This window comes from Xenopus laevis, chromosome 2L (genome assembly GCF_017654675.1).
Source record: "Xenopus laevis strain J_2021 chromosome 2L, Xenopus_laevis_v10.1, whole genome shotgun sequence".
NCBI lineage: Eukaryota > Metazoa > Chordata > Amphibia > Anura > Pipidae > Xenopus > Xenopus laevis.
The window spans coordinates 84,017,354-84,035,487 of record NC_054373.1 but is presented as its reverse complement, the minus strand read 5'-3'; the positions used below and the strand labels follow the sequence as shown (position 1 = coordinate 84,035,487).

The following is an 18,134-nucleotide window of genomic DNA, read 5'->3' as shown; positions in this document are numbered from 1 at the left end:
TATGGAACCATATTGGCCAATTCAGGTCCATCTGTTCATCATTTGCCTGAACAATTAGATAAATGAAGAAGTAGGGGCACATATCTAGAACCAATGGTGTGTAACTATTACCGAACTATAGGTTTCATCAGCCCCTGATTGGGTAATCCTGAGAGTGCTAAATCAGCAGATAAGTGAATATGATTTATCACCTGGTTTGCCAATACAAAACAGTGTCACTACTTGTGATTGGAAAAGATGAATACAAACAGCAGTCTGCCAACCCCCTTCACCATTCTAATACAAATCTTAGTCCCGGACTGCTGGTTGCTATAGCAGTGACTGCTGCGCCGGTTCCCATAACAATCTGGTGCTGAATACATGTCCTAGACATAAAAAAAGGAAATTCTTGAGGGGATTCTAATGTAGCGAAACATTTTAAAGAGTGTAACGGTGGTGACAGCAGTGCCCTAAGAGTTATAGGTATCAATAAGATCACCAATGGAAAACGGGGTGGGATATATCATTCCCAGATTACTCTGCTCTGAGACCAGGTGGATCTTCTATTTGCAGACTAGAAGCCGCTTGGTCTCAATAGTGACTTTGAAGTCACGTGTTTTTTCCAATGAATAATGTATTCTTTGCCTGTAATTGAATATTGACTAAAGATATGCATGGGAAATAACATATAACTAGAATAAGAGAACCCTTAATTAACCCATTGGTGTGCCCCAGTATAACCAGTAAATGCCTCTAATATAGCCTCAATTTTTTCATATAATATTTGTATCTGGTAGTCTCACTTCTATAGTTTGAAAACCTCATTACCTATTCAACTCATTAGTTTTGTATATTGTGAGTACTTTTCCCTCCCCCTCCCTGTTCCCAAAACTTTTACTGATTTATATGTAAATTAATTTATTGCCATTCCTAGGGGCCATTGAGAATATTCATGTCCCAAGGCAAACAGAACATTGTTAAAGTGAGAGCCAATCAGCAGCCTGTGAAGCCTGGATATATGAAGTGGAGTTGGCAAGTACCATTATTCCTCTATCACTATCCATATAATGTAATTAGAGGCCAGTCAGCAGCTTCCACCTTTAGTGTTTAGTTTTATTAGGTTTGAGAAATGTCAGAACCTTTTTAGTGACATCAATCTGTAGGTTTCTATATCCTTGTGATATAATCTGAACAACTGGAACCCAGTAGAAAAAATACAACACATGGTAACAGTTTAATGCAATATATGGTTACATATTAACTGTCTGACATTTACAGTATTGTCATGTCCGTTGAAATTAATAAGGTCAATGAGTATTTTTTGGTTAACAGGGCGGCCATTGCTTGATGGATTTTTTGAACAATACTTCTCAATTATTTGCATTAACACATAGGAGTGGGTGCTTTTCCCAAAGACCTCAGTAGAACAGTGTAATCAGAACAAAAGGAAATTAAGTTGTTGAGAAACTTGGTTGAAGGGGGAATATAACACAAATGGCTATGGGGTGATGTGGAAGGTTATGTCAGAGCAACTTGATATTTTCTTTATAAAACTGACTAACGCACATAAGAACTTTGCTTTAGGACAGATCTCATAGGGGCTTATGGAGGACAATTTTGTTTATCTTAACCACATGTATTTTGGGTGCTACATAATAACACATGGTCAAGTGTCATTGCTATCTGGAGCCTTTGCAGCATTTCCAAGGATTTTAGCTGACATATTCTGCAGCGTTTTTTCATCCCATCAGTCCCTGCCCCAGTGGAGCTTACACTCTACGGTCCACACCAAGTTCTTGCATACTACAGGTGAATTTGTTGGCTGCACAGTCACATGTAAAGGAAATGAGTTTATATGTGGGTTCTGGAGTGGCTTTAGCTGAGAAAGTTTATTTGAATATTAGTAAGTGTTCTTTTATAGAATAAAAGCTTTATTTGCATTATTCTTCAGTGCAGGGAAAACCCCAAACAAATGAAGCTTCATTCCTGCTATGAAGAAAAGGCTGCACTTGTCTTTATGATTAACTGTAAAGTCAAAGCACTGCTTTGTTTGTGGGGAGTTTCTGCAGAACTTGGTGTTGGGCTGCTGCAGCTGGCCAATGTAAAAGCATTTTTTAAGGAATAGTAATGCCAAAAAATACATGTATTTTAAAGTATTGAAAATGTAATGTCCTGTTGCCCTGTGCTGGTAAAACTGGTGTGTTTGCTTCAGAAACTCAGTTTATAAAAACAAGCTGATGTGTAGCCATGGGGGCAGCCATTCAAAGCTGAAAAAGGAGAAAAGGCACAGGACACACAGCATATAACAGATTAGTGCTGTTGTATACAATGGGATTCTTCAGAACGTATATGTTATCTACTGTGTATCCTGTGCTTGAATGGCTGCCCCCATGGCTACACATCAGCTTGTCTATATAAACTATAGTAGAGTTTCTAAAGCAAACACACCAATATTACCATTGCAGGGCAACACTACATTATATTGTCATTCCTTTAAAACCTTCCTTTTTTTGTGTTACTGGTCCTTTAAAGACCAGTGAAACAGCACCATCTTATGGAGCCATCTATATGGTAATCTATATAGTAAGATAATGGCTTAACATAGTCAAAAACTATGGCAGATCTGTTCAGAAACTGATGGGGAGACTGCTCGCATGCCCTATATTAAGGAATGTTATTTATTATCCTGAACAGTTAAGGTGTCTTTCTTGTAACCTGGATCTCCATACCTTGTTTATTGGAAAACTTGTAAAGACTAACCAAAAAATAGCATTGCTTTGCTCTTTGCAAATTCACACTGGGCTCTTTCTCTTGAACGAAGTACAGATTGTATCTTTCTAGGCACAGACTGCGCCATTGGGGTAAAATCTAGAAATTACTTTAACCCCCTAGAACCCTTTGTTCAATTATTAATGGTAACAATTTAATCACTGACCGCTGCGTGCATCAATACATTTCTAATGCAGCCGGCTAAAACCGAACACATGAAAGCCGGTACGTTTAGGAAAAGCCTGGGAAGTGTTTGACAGAAGATTAGACTGAACAAATTCTCTATGTCTGAATTCCAACAGTAATCATACAATCCTGTGGTATTCCCAGAGTTGTCTTACTATTTGTTCTAGCTGTTCTCTCTGTGCAGCAGGTTCCTTTGTTTTCTCCCAGTGCATGCCTTGCTATGTGCTCATAAGCATCTACATTGTATTCCCTGTGTTGTATATGAGCTTATTCAACCTGCTCCTGTGCCAGTGCTACCTCACTCTTCCATGTGTGGGCCAATTATTTCTTGTATTTTTATTATCATTTAAGATGAGCACACATGCAGGCAAGGGATGAAGAAATACATTTGAGGCCACATCTGGCCAGCAGTCCTACATATGGATAACCCTGTCCTACAGGATTATTCATTGTCAGTACACAGAAATAGTATTTTTGCGTTTGTCATGAATTTCTTCTCTGCACTATATCGAGAGACATGCCAACACTATTGTCAGAAGGAACAGAAATAATGATTCTGTCCTCTTAAAAGTCTAGAAACTTCATAAAACCACCTTCATGTCCACTTAATCCATGTATTCACCCTGGGGAAGAGGCTTAGATGTACAAAGTGCTTTTTCATCCCGTTTTGTATTTCTGACTATAGAACAGGGACATATTTTCCTTTTCTGAGAGTTATATTATTTTTGTTCATTTCATATTTTTTCATTTTGCAATCAGTTTGAACCAATTCAAATTTCCTGACCTAATATCAGGATATGGGAATAACCCTGTTATGTTCTTTTCCTTTATCAAACAGTTTTTGGTTTATTGAGCCCTATATGCTGCCAGTGTGGTATTTGGCCATTATGGGAAGCAGCTTTGCAAGTGTGGGAAAAGACCACAGAGGAAGCAGTTAGACTATGGCACAGATCAAGACCGTGCAGCAACTGGTAAGAAAAGTTTATAAATACATATATATTTCTGTGTAGTCACAACATTCAAGAATACATGCACAATAAACATTGTAAACCCAGTGCAAATGTATGGTTTGGGGTTATTTGCTTCATTTCTGACAAATTATTTTTGTGCCAAATACAATGGTAGTTACCTGTGATGCTATGCAGCAAAATAAGACACTTCAGGAAGGGGACCTGCCTATAAACATATGTTTAAATGACAAATCTATCAGCACTTGGGTCGTATGGAAAGCTGACGGTCCTGAAACATTGGCTTTATAGTTGTTGGCTGGATGATCATTGAGTTTCTTTGCCGCCCATGACTAGTTTTAGGCCACGGCAAAGAGGATAACTGTCTTGGACCCCAAACTCAGAAGGGGTCCCCTTGACTTTAAAGAGGTCCCCGTGATTAACGTTACAATTGGCTATCATGTGGCCTCCAGCTTTTGATGACCTTCAACCCAACAGCTGTAGCCTCAGGGTTCCTAGGCCTGATTTCTCTAACCTCAGCCCTTCAGATATTGTATAAGCAAGATTCCTTTCTCTTTTAAGAATCCGCACATAATCCTGTTCTTGTGTGGCCTTCACATGAACTCCCCTCCATCCATGATTGACTCCAAGTCTGATTTGGATTGCACTGGGGGAGTGAATACACCTTTGAACACACCTTCCTATAAATACTCTTGGGGCCCCTGGCCACCAATGTTTCTTAACATTTAAGAGTTAAAGCAGGGGAAGGTATTTTTATGAGAATTGTCACCTTACAATACCGCAGATTTTCCCATGGGCAACAAATTTCTTTGTTTGCCATTGCCCTTATTAGGACTTGCTACTTTAGGGATTTAACCAACTGGCTTAGTTACACATCATAAACACAGAAAAGTTCTACTACTAAGTGGGATTTAGGTTAACTTAGGTACTTGCTTAAAGGAGAAGGAAACCCTATAGAAAAAAACCCGTACCCCCACGCCACATAGACTCCCATCCCTCCTCCCCCCAGTCTAACTCCCCCGCCCCAGGGAAATGCCCCATACTTTATACTTACTCTTCATCGCATATTCTGGCAGCGGACTTCACGGCATCCATCTTCCGGGTCCTCGGTAAGCTGAGATCAGTATGTCGGCGCATGCGCTGTAGGCACAATGTGCCGCTTTAAAACCACTGCGAATGCGCCAAAATTGACGGAGATTGCCGATCTCCCAGTCAGGTATCCTGAAGACCCGGAAGAGGGATGCCGTGAAGTCAGCTGCCAGAATCTGCGACAAGGGGTAAGTATAAGTATGGGGCGTTTCTCCGGGGGGTAGTTAGCCTGGGGGAGGGATGTCTACGTGTGGTGGTGGGTAGGGTTTTTTTTTCTACAGGGTTTCCTTCTCCTTTAAAGAGTCTACCTTGGCATGGTGGCAGGCTTAATAATCCTTTGGCCAAAAGTTACTGTTCAGCGCTCATGTCCATGTGACCTTTGGTACTGAGTGGGGGAGTTGTGGGTCCAGGGACAGGGTTGACCCAACTTGCCCCTACCTTCCTTATTACCCCTCACAGCGCTAGCTGGCCTACCAAACAACAGAGTGTGTCATTGTGGGGGCAAGAAGAAATGAAATACTCCTCCATCACTTTAGCAGGAACCCCTGCCCCCACAAGGATGTCTCACAACCTGGACAGAGACATACCCAACAACTAATCCAGCATAGGCATTCCCCCAATATCAATCACATTCATATACTAAATGTCTGGTATAGTATTAACAGGCTGGTGGGAAGTGGCTGGAATTCCCATATTAAGAAAGGGGACGTGGACTTAGAAATGCTATTGCATTGTGGCCTATGGAGTAAAGCAATATTGTAGTTCCTTCCAGTATGTGTCCCTAGGTCTTTAAGCCCCATCATGTACATATTAATCAATTAACCCTGCAGAAATATTAACCCATTCCCTTCTTCAACTAAACCCCTCTATCAGCACAACCACCTAGTTTTACCCCATGCTGTCTTTGCCCATTTTGAGCAGCCCCAGCAGTATTAATTAGCCCGTCACACAACTGTCAGTTATCTTTAATAGAACGAGGCACAGGAGCCCCTTCCCTCAATATTCACCTTAGAGATTAAAGAAAAACACAGAGACATATTTATGGGCAAACCAGGCATTGAGCACAGGATTTATTAAATATAATAGCCAATTTATGTTTGGGCATCCCTAACGGCTGATGATCCAGAGGAAGGAGAAAAACCCTAAAGTGCTTGGGAACGATCTGCACTGAAGGTAAAAATTCCTTCCTGACTCCAAACGGCAGTCGGTTTTACTCCCTGGACCATGGCTTTATAAGTTCATTAACATACAATAATTCAACTACACACACAATCAACCCACCATCCTTTCCCTACACAGGCTCCCACCCACCCTTTCTACATAGACTTGCTACCCACACCTTATACTCATGTACCAACCCATCCCTCATACATACAACCTCCATCATACACATGCACCCACCCTCCCTCCTGCATACACACACCCTCCCACTCATATACAAACCCACCCCTCATACATACATCTTCTGTCCTACACACATGCACCAGCCACCCTCCCTCCTACACAACCACACACACACACACACACACACCCTCCATCTCTTCTACAGACAAAAAACACAAACCCACCCTCCTGCACACATGCACCCACCCTCCTACACACACCCACCATCCTATACAGACGCACTCACCCTCCCTCCCACAGACAAAACACACAAACTCCTACACACACACACACCTACGCTCCTACACACATGTACCCACCCTCCAATATACACATGCACCCACCTTCCTTCCTACAGAAAAAATACACTTACCCACCATCCTACACACATGCAAGCACCCACCCTCATACACACACACCCCCACTCTCCATCCCTCCTACAGACAAAACACACAAACCCACTCACCTACACACATGTACCTACCCTCCCTCCCTGCTACTCACATGCACCCACCCTCCCACATACATACACACCCACATGAACGCACACATGCCCCACCATCCTACACACAGCCATCTACCCTCCTACACACATGCAACCACCCTCCCTCCTACACACGCACCCAGCCTCTTACACACACCCACCCTACATCCCTCCTACAGAAAAAACACACAAACCCACTCTCCTACACACATGTACCTACCCTCCCTCCCTGCTACACACGTGCACCCACCCTCGTACACACAAAACACACTCACCCACCCTCCTACACACACGCACCCACCCTCCCACATACATACACACCCACATGCACACACATGCCCCACCATCCTACACACAGCCATCTACCCTCCTACACACATGCAACCACCCTCCCTCCTACACATGCACCCAGCCTCTTACACACACCCACCCTACACCCCTCCTACAGAAATAACACACAAACCCACTCTCCTACACATATACCTACCCTCCCTCCCTGCTGCACACATGCACCCACCCTCGTACACACAACACACTCACCCACCCTCCTACACACATGCACCCACCCTCCTACAAACACACACCCACCCTCCTATGCAGATGCATCCACCCTCCCTCCCTCCTCCAGACAAAACACACACACTCCTACACACACACCCTCCCTCCTAAAGAAAACACACCCACACAAGCACCCACCCTCCTTCCTACACACATTTACCCACACTCCAATATACATACGTACCCACCTTCCTACAGAAAAAATACACATACCCACCCTCCTGCACACCGCCACCCACTCTCCTACACATGCACCCATCCTCCTGCCCACATGCACCCACCCTCTTACACACATGCACCCACCCTCTTACACACATGCACCCATCCTCTTTCCTACATACATGTACCCACCCTCCTACACACGCACCCCCCTAACATGCACCCAAGAAGCTAATGATCCAAAGGAAGGCAAAAAAACCATCCCAGTGCTTAACAGCCAATCTGCACTGAAGGTAAAAATTCCTTCCTGACTCCTAGAAATGGCAGTCAGTTCTACACCCTGGATCATGGCTAAACACACATATACACACACCGTTACACACTTGCAGGAAAATTCAGGTTTCAGGTGGTGGCGGTGGATCGAAGGCAGCAGGCGAGTTTTCTGGTGGAATGCTGAAAAGAAAATGTTGAAATAAGAATAAATTACAGACAAATACTTGTTTATTTTTGATATAAAAGGCTTAGCCTGTCTTTAAGAGCATACTATTTGTTAGGCCTGTGGGGACTATTTGGGTTTCTCTACATATACAATGCCAGGGCCTGTTATGAATCTCGGTTTTATGAATCTCGGTTTTATCAATCTCAGTGAGCATGCACCATTTATTATTTTATACTCTTTGATCACTTGGTGCCAGTACATTACCCAGTGGCAACCCATTTCTAAAGATGGATATCCAAGCTAGATGCACAGCAGCCCTATAAGAGTTAACTACCTTTCCTCTTATTGGCCTACTATAAAATCAAAACTTTGTATCTGCAGACTTAGATCTCAGTCTCTGTCAGCAACCTATTACAAGCTTAAGGCAGTCATGAATTGGTCTATCATGTAAGCCCTCAAAGTGATCAGCTTGCGGGCTTCCTTTCTTCCTTTCTATTGTTATGATCGAAAATGATCAGAATGGCAGGAAGTAAAGTGGAACTGCGCTGGACAACATGGGGCATCTCTAGATGAAGGGTAATTGACAGTAAATAGATAAATTACCCAAACTCTCTGTAGCCTTTTCGTGATGGCCTTCCTGACCCGATTTCGAAGGGTCAGCCTTTCCCCCACCGGAGGATGAGCAGCTTCCTGCAGTTTCTTCTCCTTCTCCCAGAATGTCATGCCAAGCTGGAGAAGGTGAGATTGGATAGTCTGCGAGTGAAGGGGAAACACAAGGATAGGAAAGAAAGGAGACAGTTATGATTATGCCCAGGGCCGCCATTAGAAATCATGGGGCCTGTTCAACAACATTTTTGGGGGCCCTGGCACCCAAGCCCCACTCCTGATCCCACCCACTCCACGTCACAGTTAAAATACCACACAGACATCATCGCTAAAAAAGTAACCTCCCACACACACAAGTTATAAAACACTATTTTAAAAAAAAAAAAAAAACGTTGGCGTCAGGGCCCACCATAAAAGTTTTTTTTATTTAAAAAAAAAACAAAAAACTGGCACCAGGGCCCCCCTTACAAGTTAAAAAAAATTTGGGGTCCCAAAAAATATTTTTTTTAAAAAAAACATTGGTAGCAGGGGCCTTTAGAATATTAAAATAATACATTGGTGGCCATGGGATTAACAAAAAATAACACAAATTGGTGTTCAGTAGAATATGAGTAGACTCATGGCTTCAGAAATTCAACTTTGCCTCCTTTTGGTGACTTTGGGTCTTTTCGCCACTTCAGGACTTCAATTTTGGCTGTTTTCGTGACTCAGAGTCTTTTTGCCAATTCGGGGCTTTGGCTATTTTTGAGTTCAGCTGTTTTCGTGGCTTCGGGACGTCGACTTTTCAGCACTTCCGCATTTCGGCTGTTCGGGACTTTTGCAAATGGCCGCACGGCTTCGGCGCTGTCAAGGGGGGCCCGGCTCTTTCTAAAGTGTAGCACTGCTGGGCCCCCCTTCAGGCCCGGGGCACTTGTTCCCCCAGTCCCCCCCCCCCTGATGGCGGCCCTGATTATGCCTGCATATGTGGTGCTAATGGTAATTTATACGCTGAGGCAGTGATGGTGTTGGATTCCCTGCCGGGTGATGTTGTGGTATTGTATTTATGACCATTAGTATGCTTTTTCTCATCATAGGGAGAAAAAGACCAATCATAGTTAATTATCTAGTGGTTGAATAGCCAAGAAAAGCATCAGAGACAGTAATCGGAGAACTTACATTCTGCAGCCGCAGATACTCCAGATGCTGCCTCCATATTTGCTGCTCTGTTGGTGTCTCCTGTGGAAGAAGAGAGTCAATGTTAAGCACTGCTTTGCACCAATGCTATTATTGTGCCCATGTGGCCCCTTGAAACAAAACTCTATGCAGTGTCTGTGCAGAATGACATTTTTGTTGCTGGTGAAGATGACACTTAGGTGGGTGACTTTAGATGTCCCCCAGGGGAGCAGGACATACAACGAATAATAATGTTCCTAATTATTATAGAGACCCACCGTGAACAATTATCTCTCTTATAATAATAATAGTGACACTTACATGAGACAGCGACACATCAATGCAGAGGGTGGCATGCTCCCTCTTGAGCACTTCCTGTAACATAAAGAAATTAACAGTGAGACAAGAGCTGGCTAATTAATAACATTTATTCCATATTTATCTAAATGTCTATTCTGCATTACTTACCAGATAGTAGGTCATTATCCAGTAATGGATAATGTTCCCATTGATCGTGCTCTGGTCCAAAAAGTAGAGCAGTATAAATTGATCTCTGAAAAAGAGAAATCCCAGTGTTAATAAAACATTGCTATTTTCCACCCTAATTTCCCTTGCACTTACCCCTGGTGCAATAGCAAATTATTCCCAACATGTAATAAGACCATTTTTGTTATACTTACAAGATGACGTTGCTCCCATATTGGACCCGGTAGTGATGTTCTGCAGGGAAAAACACATTTCCATTAAACACTGAGCTAAAGGGGGAAAGGAATTCTCATACAATAAAACTAACGCTGCAACCTCAGCAACTGATAAATAATATAGGATTTTACCGTAATAAGAGGCGAGGGCCTCAAAATCTGTTTCCTCCACCCTGAAATCCTCCAGGACGGAGTACAGTGACTGTAAATGAAAGAGAAGGGCATTAGGGACACTCACAGTCAGTCTGGCTTTGAGGATAATAGAGACAGAAAAGGGTTTCTATGGTACATAAATTTTTTTCTGAAAAAGGAAATAAACGTAGTAATTCGATTCCCTCAATATCGGCTCCCACCTATGTACAAAAGGAAGCAGTGCAGACAGACCGCTGCTTAAGGGTTACGGCACACGGGCAGATTCAGGGAGATTTAGTAGCGGTGCCTCGTTTTCCGAAGTCGCCCGAAGTTTCCTCGTGAGGCAGCTTCGGGCAACTTTGGAAAACGAAGCGACGTGAGTGCCATGCTGCAGGCGTTTTTTCATTTTAGCAGGCAGAAGGCAGAGGAAAGCAGTGGGGGAGATTAGTCGCCCCAAAGAAGAGGCGATTAGTTGTCTCCCCAATCTGCCTGTGTGCCCCAACCCTAAGGAGAGGTTATATAAAAGAGTGATAGGGAAACAAAAGTTCAGATGCGAGAGTATATTTTGTGACTGAGGCATTACCAGGAGTGATGGAATTCTCTCTGTCTCGTTCATCTTCAAAGCCTAAAGATACAAATGGACATAGTCAGACAAAATGAAGTCACAGTTAAAGAGGCTGTTCACCTTTTATACAATTTTTGTAGAGAGTGATATTCTGAGATTATTTGCAATGGGTTTTCAATTTTTCTTATTTGTGGTTTTTGTTATTTAGCTTTTTCTTCAGCAGCTCTACAGTTTTGCAATTGCAGTAATATAGTTGCTAGGGTCCAAATTACCCCAGCAACCATGAACTGATTTGACAAATAGTAGCAATAACAATAATTGTGTAGCCTTACAAAGCATTTGTAGTGACCCCCATTTGAAAGCTGGAATAATCAGAAGGGAAATAATTCAAAATATTAAAAATAAACAATGAAGACCAATTGAAAAGTTGCTTAGCCCACTTTAAGGATAAACTCAATTTGATAATGGTTAACCAGTATACTTATAGATAAAAATGAGAAATATAAGGAAATATGGTAACTGTGGTATCGATATTCATTACCAACTACAAAAATCCCTATGATCTTTTTGTAATCACTATATGATAGCAATATATGTCGGTGTTCATTATGTTACACTTTATAATTTCTCAGATGTGGAATAATTAATATTTAACAGTTGTATTTCAGGTAATTCCTTCAACTGTAAGCCCATAGAAGTATCTTCTATTATGATACTTAAGGGACTACTTGTTTTTCTTAAAATGTTAAAACTCAATAAAAACTATTGAAAAGAAAAGTTGCTTAGAATTTGCCATACTATAACATAATAAAAGTTAACTGAAAGGTGAACCACTCATTTATTTCCTTATCTATATTATCCCATTTGTATGAAAGATTGTTCCATTAATGCTGCTGATGGCAATAGATTGGCTTTTTAGAAATACCATATACAGTAAACATATGGGCTGATATAGACAACGCCACGTAGGAATCAAACAAGAGAATTTAGGGCAGACTTGCTGAAGAAGAATTCATGAACTGAATCAATTGTTATTTGCAAGATTACCTGTTAAAGGAGCTTTTCAGATAATTCTAGGGGCCGGCTCAAGGCCGGGGTACCCCAAGGGGGTCTCCCTAAGGAAACCCTGGCTATCTCTTACACTTGTTCAGACGAGATGGATTTATCTGAACAATGGAGAAGCCAAAAAAAATAAACCCAGATGTAAAAAGGCAGGTGTAGCACCAAGTCGCAGTCCAAAAAGGCAGGAAAAGCACTGTAGCAATCTGTATAGAAAGAGAATAAAAAGGCAAGTTAATAAATTTAGCACTTAATATTTCCTATATAATACAGAGGCAGGCAGAGATCTATGTTACCCTAAACTTGAGCTTTGCATCACTTCCAGAAGGTAATGGGCCTCAGTTTATAGAATTGAGCATTGGTGCAGTTGGAATGAGCACACAGTACATTGGTGACATTCACTCCATGTTTTTTTTGACTAAGGCCCAGTTATGCCCCATGGGTGACTTGGCTAGAGAAGTGCAGAATTCATAGAAACCTCAAAGCAAATACTTCTGATTGATCTACAGAAAGTGACTGGTTTGGTTGATAAGGGGAATGACACACATGGCAGTAAATGATGCTTGTTGTCCCCATGGAAAGACTCATTGATCTGTTAGATCTCCAACTACTTCATACACTATTCATAGCAGGAATGCACCCAATCTACCATTTCAACTGAACTTATTAACTCTGCAACACATGATTAATATCTACTTGCTAGGCTTCATGGCATTAGCAACCAGATAGTAAATATTGCCGTATTTACTAACATAGGTGACTAAATGTAAAAGAGCACTTGCCAATAGCAACAGATCAGCGATTCGCTTTTATTCATCACCACAATTTTGGAACCACTGATTTAAATGTACCCCTTCCAATAGTCAGGAGGAGGCCTCTGTCCATAGTAAGTAAAAATAACAGTTGGAAACCGTTGGAGGCAGGAGAGATTTTGAGTGGTCACCATGAATTACTGCCCAGGCGCAGATTTGCACAGAGTTGAGAATCCCCCCCCCCTTTTCCAGGGGGGGTAAACCATCAGTTAATAGTGCTCAAAGGGCAGCTCTGCTATAGGGCTGTATTACTGGGTAACTGTAGGCAATAAAACATTGTGACATACCATGTACCCTGTTGCCCCCTCATTTTGGCATTTGAAGGGAAAGAACATGCATGAGATTTACAAATAAATGTTATTCTTTTAAAAGGAAAAAGAATTGAGAATGATTAAATTCAGTTTTATAAGGTACATAAGAGCAGGGCAGATACCCTGGGTCAGAGGAGCAAAACTCTAAGAAACCTGTCGGTACTGGCAGGAAAAATTAAGTATGTTATGGTGAGGTGCAGGGGTCCCAAAATGCTTCCTTTTTATGGGGCACTAGTGGAAAATAAGAGTAGATGTGCTGGCAGCCTGCATAACATCCAAATCCTGGGTCTGTGTTACCCAACCAGCACTAGATTTGCAGCTCCAAAAGCCCATTTTAGGGGAAAAATCTCCAAATTCACTAAAATCAGATATGAATACAAATATGAATACATTCTACTATAGGTAGCATTTGGGGACCCCTGTACCAACCCCCGCTAGTCTGGGGGGGGGGCATCACCCAACTTTCCCCTCTCTTTTTTGCACTAAAATAAGGGTTATGTGCTAAAAAATCTCTCGGAGGGAATATACATTTATCACAGTGCCAACCAACGGACAAAACCAACAGTCAAATCCGTTGGGGTACAGTAACCTCTCTTACAGTATATGGGATCCTGCTATTTGTCCCCCATTCATTTGCCTGGATCAGTGAGAGAAGCAACACCTGCTAGTCTGGGGAGGTATCACTCAACTATTTCCCCTTTTTTTCCACTAATATAAGGGTTATTTGGCAAAGAATCCGTGTTAACCAACGGACAAAACCAACTGTCAAATCAATAGGTATGCTCACCTCTCTTGGTGATGGGATCCTGCTATTTGTCCCCTACTCATTTGCTATCATCCCCCCCCCCAACTGTCCCAATGGCACGTGCCTCTGCTGCCAACTGTTGCTGTTGATACTGGGAACAAAAAGTAAGTACCTTATGGTTGGTACAGGGGTCCCCAAATGCTACCTATAGTAGAATGTATTCATATTTGCTGGCAGCCCTGCATAACTACCAAATCCTGGGTTTGTATCTCCCAAGCAGTGCTAAGATTAAAGGCATCTCCAAAGCCAATTTTAGGTTAAAAATCTCCAGATTCACTAAAATCAGTGAGAAAAGCAACACCCGCTAGTCTGGGGGGGCATCACCCAACTTTCCCCCTTTTTTTTTTTTTTTTTGCACTAAAATAAGGGTTATTTGCCAAAAAATCTCTCAAAGGGAATATACATTTATCACAGTGCCAACCAACGGACAAAACCAACCGTCAAATCCCTAGGGGCACAGTAACCTCTCTTACAGTGTATGGGATCCTGCTATTTGTCCCCCCAATCATTTGCTACGACCCCTTAACTGTCCCCATGGCACGTGCCTCTGCTGCCCTCCCCTAGTTCCACACATTGATAAAGGGAGCATGTATTTAGCTACAATGTTGGTAGATAAGAGCAGGGCAAATGCCGAGGGGCAAAACTCTAAGGAGCCTGTTAATACTGGGAACAAAAATGAAGCACCTCATGGTGTAGTACAGGGGTCCCCAAATGCAACCCAACAGTACAAAATGTGTATATTAGCTGGCAGCCCTGCATAACATCCAAATCTTGGGTCTGTATCTCCCAAGCAGCGCTAAGATTAAAGGCATCTCCAAAGCCAATTTTAGGGGAAAAATCTCCAGATTCGCCAAAATCAGTGAGAAAAGCAACACCCGCTAGTCTGGGGGGCATCACCCAATTTCCCCTCTTCTTTTTGCTCTAAAATAAGGGTTATTTGGCCAAAAATCTCTCAGAGGGAAAGTTTACTTACCTCTCACCACAATGCCAACCAACGGACTGAACCAACTGTCGCATCCCCAGGTAGGAAGTCACCTCTGTTTCCTGCTCTTAAAGGGGAAGTGTCCCCTGTTATTGCGTGAGGTTTATATTTTGCCTTAGATGTGCAGTACATACACAGCTTATTATGTACACAGAGCATTGCTTTGTATGTGTGGCCTATTGAGTCAGTGCAGTTACTGTGCTGCCATATCTGTTGGATCCATTCATTCATCAGCCATGGTTCCAATCAGTGCTGCTGCTGTTGCTAAGTCTGGTGGAACCGGGGGGTCCTTTGCTTGTAGGGGTTCCCTTCCTTAGCCTGAATAGTGGGGGTATAGATGGGGTTATACTCTGACCAAACAATAGAAAGGGCTTTGTCCTTAGTTGGGGAATATACAGGGTATGTTTGGGGGGGGCATATTCTTCTAGTAAGGGACAGATGGGTGGGGCTGCAGCACAAATCATTCATTACTCTGGCAGTGACCAGGCCATTGCATCTTGTGAAACAGGAAGTGATGCTGCATTTAGACTGTCAGTAACACAATATGACACAGGGTTGGCTACTAATTTAAAGCTCAGGCAGGTTTTTAAAGTCCAAACTAGCCAAGGTACGGATTTGGGTTACTTTTTGCAGCTTTTGGTGGGTTTGTGCCATATTTTTCTTTTTTAAAAAGATATGACCAATGTTGGGTTCATATATTCTCGCTCCTCTTCCCATAGGATTCTCGATTGGGATTTAGGATTCTGGCCCACAATGAGTAAGCCCCTCTTGGATTTCAATAAATACTTACTCGATTAAGCCTGGCCCCCAAGTTGCCCTGGGGCCTGATTTGAACCAATCAGATTCACTCCGGTTATTAACCAGACGGCTTTATTTGAGTTATACATTAATACACAATATAACAATACAGATTAAATAATCACTTATGTTACAATTTAAGCACTTCTTCCTATGGTCCCATGGTATCCAGTCATCATCCTTGTTTTAGTATAATTGTGCCCCTCTGTCCATCTAACATCAGCACAATAGCCAAATAAGGAGCATCTGCTGTATCAGCACAGTGTCCAGAATGGGATCTGCGCTGTGGGGATGTTTCTGAGACTATATGTAATGTTCTTAGCCTTGCACTAGGAATACTTGTGACATGAGGCAACCAATGTATTCTTTATATTCCTTTTATCCCCCTGCCCTTGATTCATGATTACTGAAGACAGTGGCTTAACTAGTTGTAACTGGGCCCCACAGCAAATTATTTTTCTGGCCCCCAAAATTTCCTAGTCACAGTCCTCCATCCCCAGCAAACCGCCCTCTCGGAGCATACCAACTTCATGCGGAGTGGGCAGGCAGGGCAAGTGAGCATCAGGAGCGGATTTTTTCCCAGTCCTACGGTGTTTATTGAAATTGTTTATTTGGGGCCTTTTAGGGCTGCTATACCTCCTTGGCCCCCCACTGTAGTTACGCCCCTGGGGAAGAGTGAATCTGTCCCCTTTTTGCAAAACAGTAAAAATGAGCAAAAAACACATTTTCACATATATTATTTGTTAAGGCATTTTTTTCAATGTGCATATTGTGCTATTTTTGGCCTACTTTTGAAGTGCATTTTGGCTAGTTTTGGGCAGGTTTTGAAAATTAGACCCCTCCTCTTTGCGATAAACCTTTTTGCCTCGGCAGTCTCTGTTTTTCTCTCTCTCTCTCTCTCTCTCTCTCTCTCTCTCTCTCTCTCTCTCTCTCTCTCTCTCTCCTTTCTCTCTCTATATATATATATATATATATATATATATATATATATATATATATATTTTTTTTTTTTTTTAAAAATGAGTTTTTGAGCATTCGGACGCATGAAATACTGAGGGGGCCACGCTGTGTCTGTCAAGAAATCCTAAGAGGTTATGCTGTGTCGGTCATGAAATGCTTAGGGGCCATATTTTGAGTTTTTTGTCATATTTCATTTCATTTGTATGTTTTTAATGCTGTAATAAGAATAGATAGAGGATAAAGAGCTTTCTTTTCTGTACAGCCACCATCCAGCTTGAACCGTTGTCTGTGCTGTTGTATGTGTGCAAACACCTCTTTATATCCATTGTATGCTTCTCTCTTTTCTAGTTTGCAAAACCTGCTATCACAAGAAATGCTTCAGCACCTGGGATTGCTCTAAGTGCTGCACAATCAAAAGGAGAACAGTCCTGAAGAGAAGTCCGTCGCCAAGTCTACAGCAGACTGAAAGGAAACCAGTGCAATGATAAGTTTTGTTTTATACCTCAATCTGTATATTATGCACAGAAGTTTATTTAAGAAATTAAATTTAAATATTACATTTTTGTAAGCTTTTTATTGTGTAGAAGTTTTTGGGTTTTCTATTTTATTCATATTTTAACAGCCTTTTTTAATGTCTCAGATTCTGAATATGTTTAGGACTGACCACTAACTTATACTTGTATTACCACCTGCTAGTGCTGCCTGATTCTACTGGATAATATACCAATAGGATTAGGGCATCTGAGTAGAACTAAATCCTAAAATCATTTTTTTTAATGTTACATGCAGAGTGGGGAATTGGAGAAATCTAAACTTCTCCTTTTCTTCTGAACTGCACTGATTATATAGGGGTTTTACCAAAGGTCTCCACCCCTGTTAAGTTTTCTAATAATCATTTAAGTCAGATGACCATATGAGAACATTGGGACATCTATACATGTGAAAAAACTATTCATGATGCAAAACTTCACTAAACTGACTGCTAAACACCTTTTGCACTTCTTTCCTATGTAAACTTCCAAGAGATTGTCATAGATGCCCCACTGCTCTGACTTCTGGATCTGGTCCAAGCAATAATTTAGGAAATTATCTTATTTGACCCCTTCTGTGTCACACACTGGCCAGACATGATACTGGCTCAGTCACTAACATGACTTGGGAAGGCACTTTGATTTCCTTGCAGCAGCAGTGAAGCTTACAGCAGCCACCGGCCAGCATAGGTATAGAAAAATTATCA

General features: G+C 42.0%; 1 long non-coding RNA gene across 1 annotated transcript; it reads left to right on the top strand.

The window, feature by feature from the left end:
* Positions 1-3,777: 3,777 nt before the first annotated feature.
* Positions 3,778-17,460, top strand: LOC121399990. The gene is made up of 2 exons (XR_005965409.1): positions 3,778-3,905; positions 17,246-17,460. It is a non-coding gene; the product is annotated as an uncharacterized LOC121399990 (long non-coding RNA).
* The last annotated feature ends 674 nt before the right edge of the window (positions 17,461-18,134 follow it).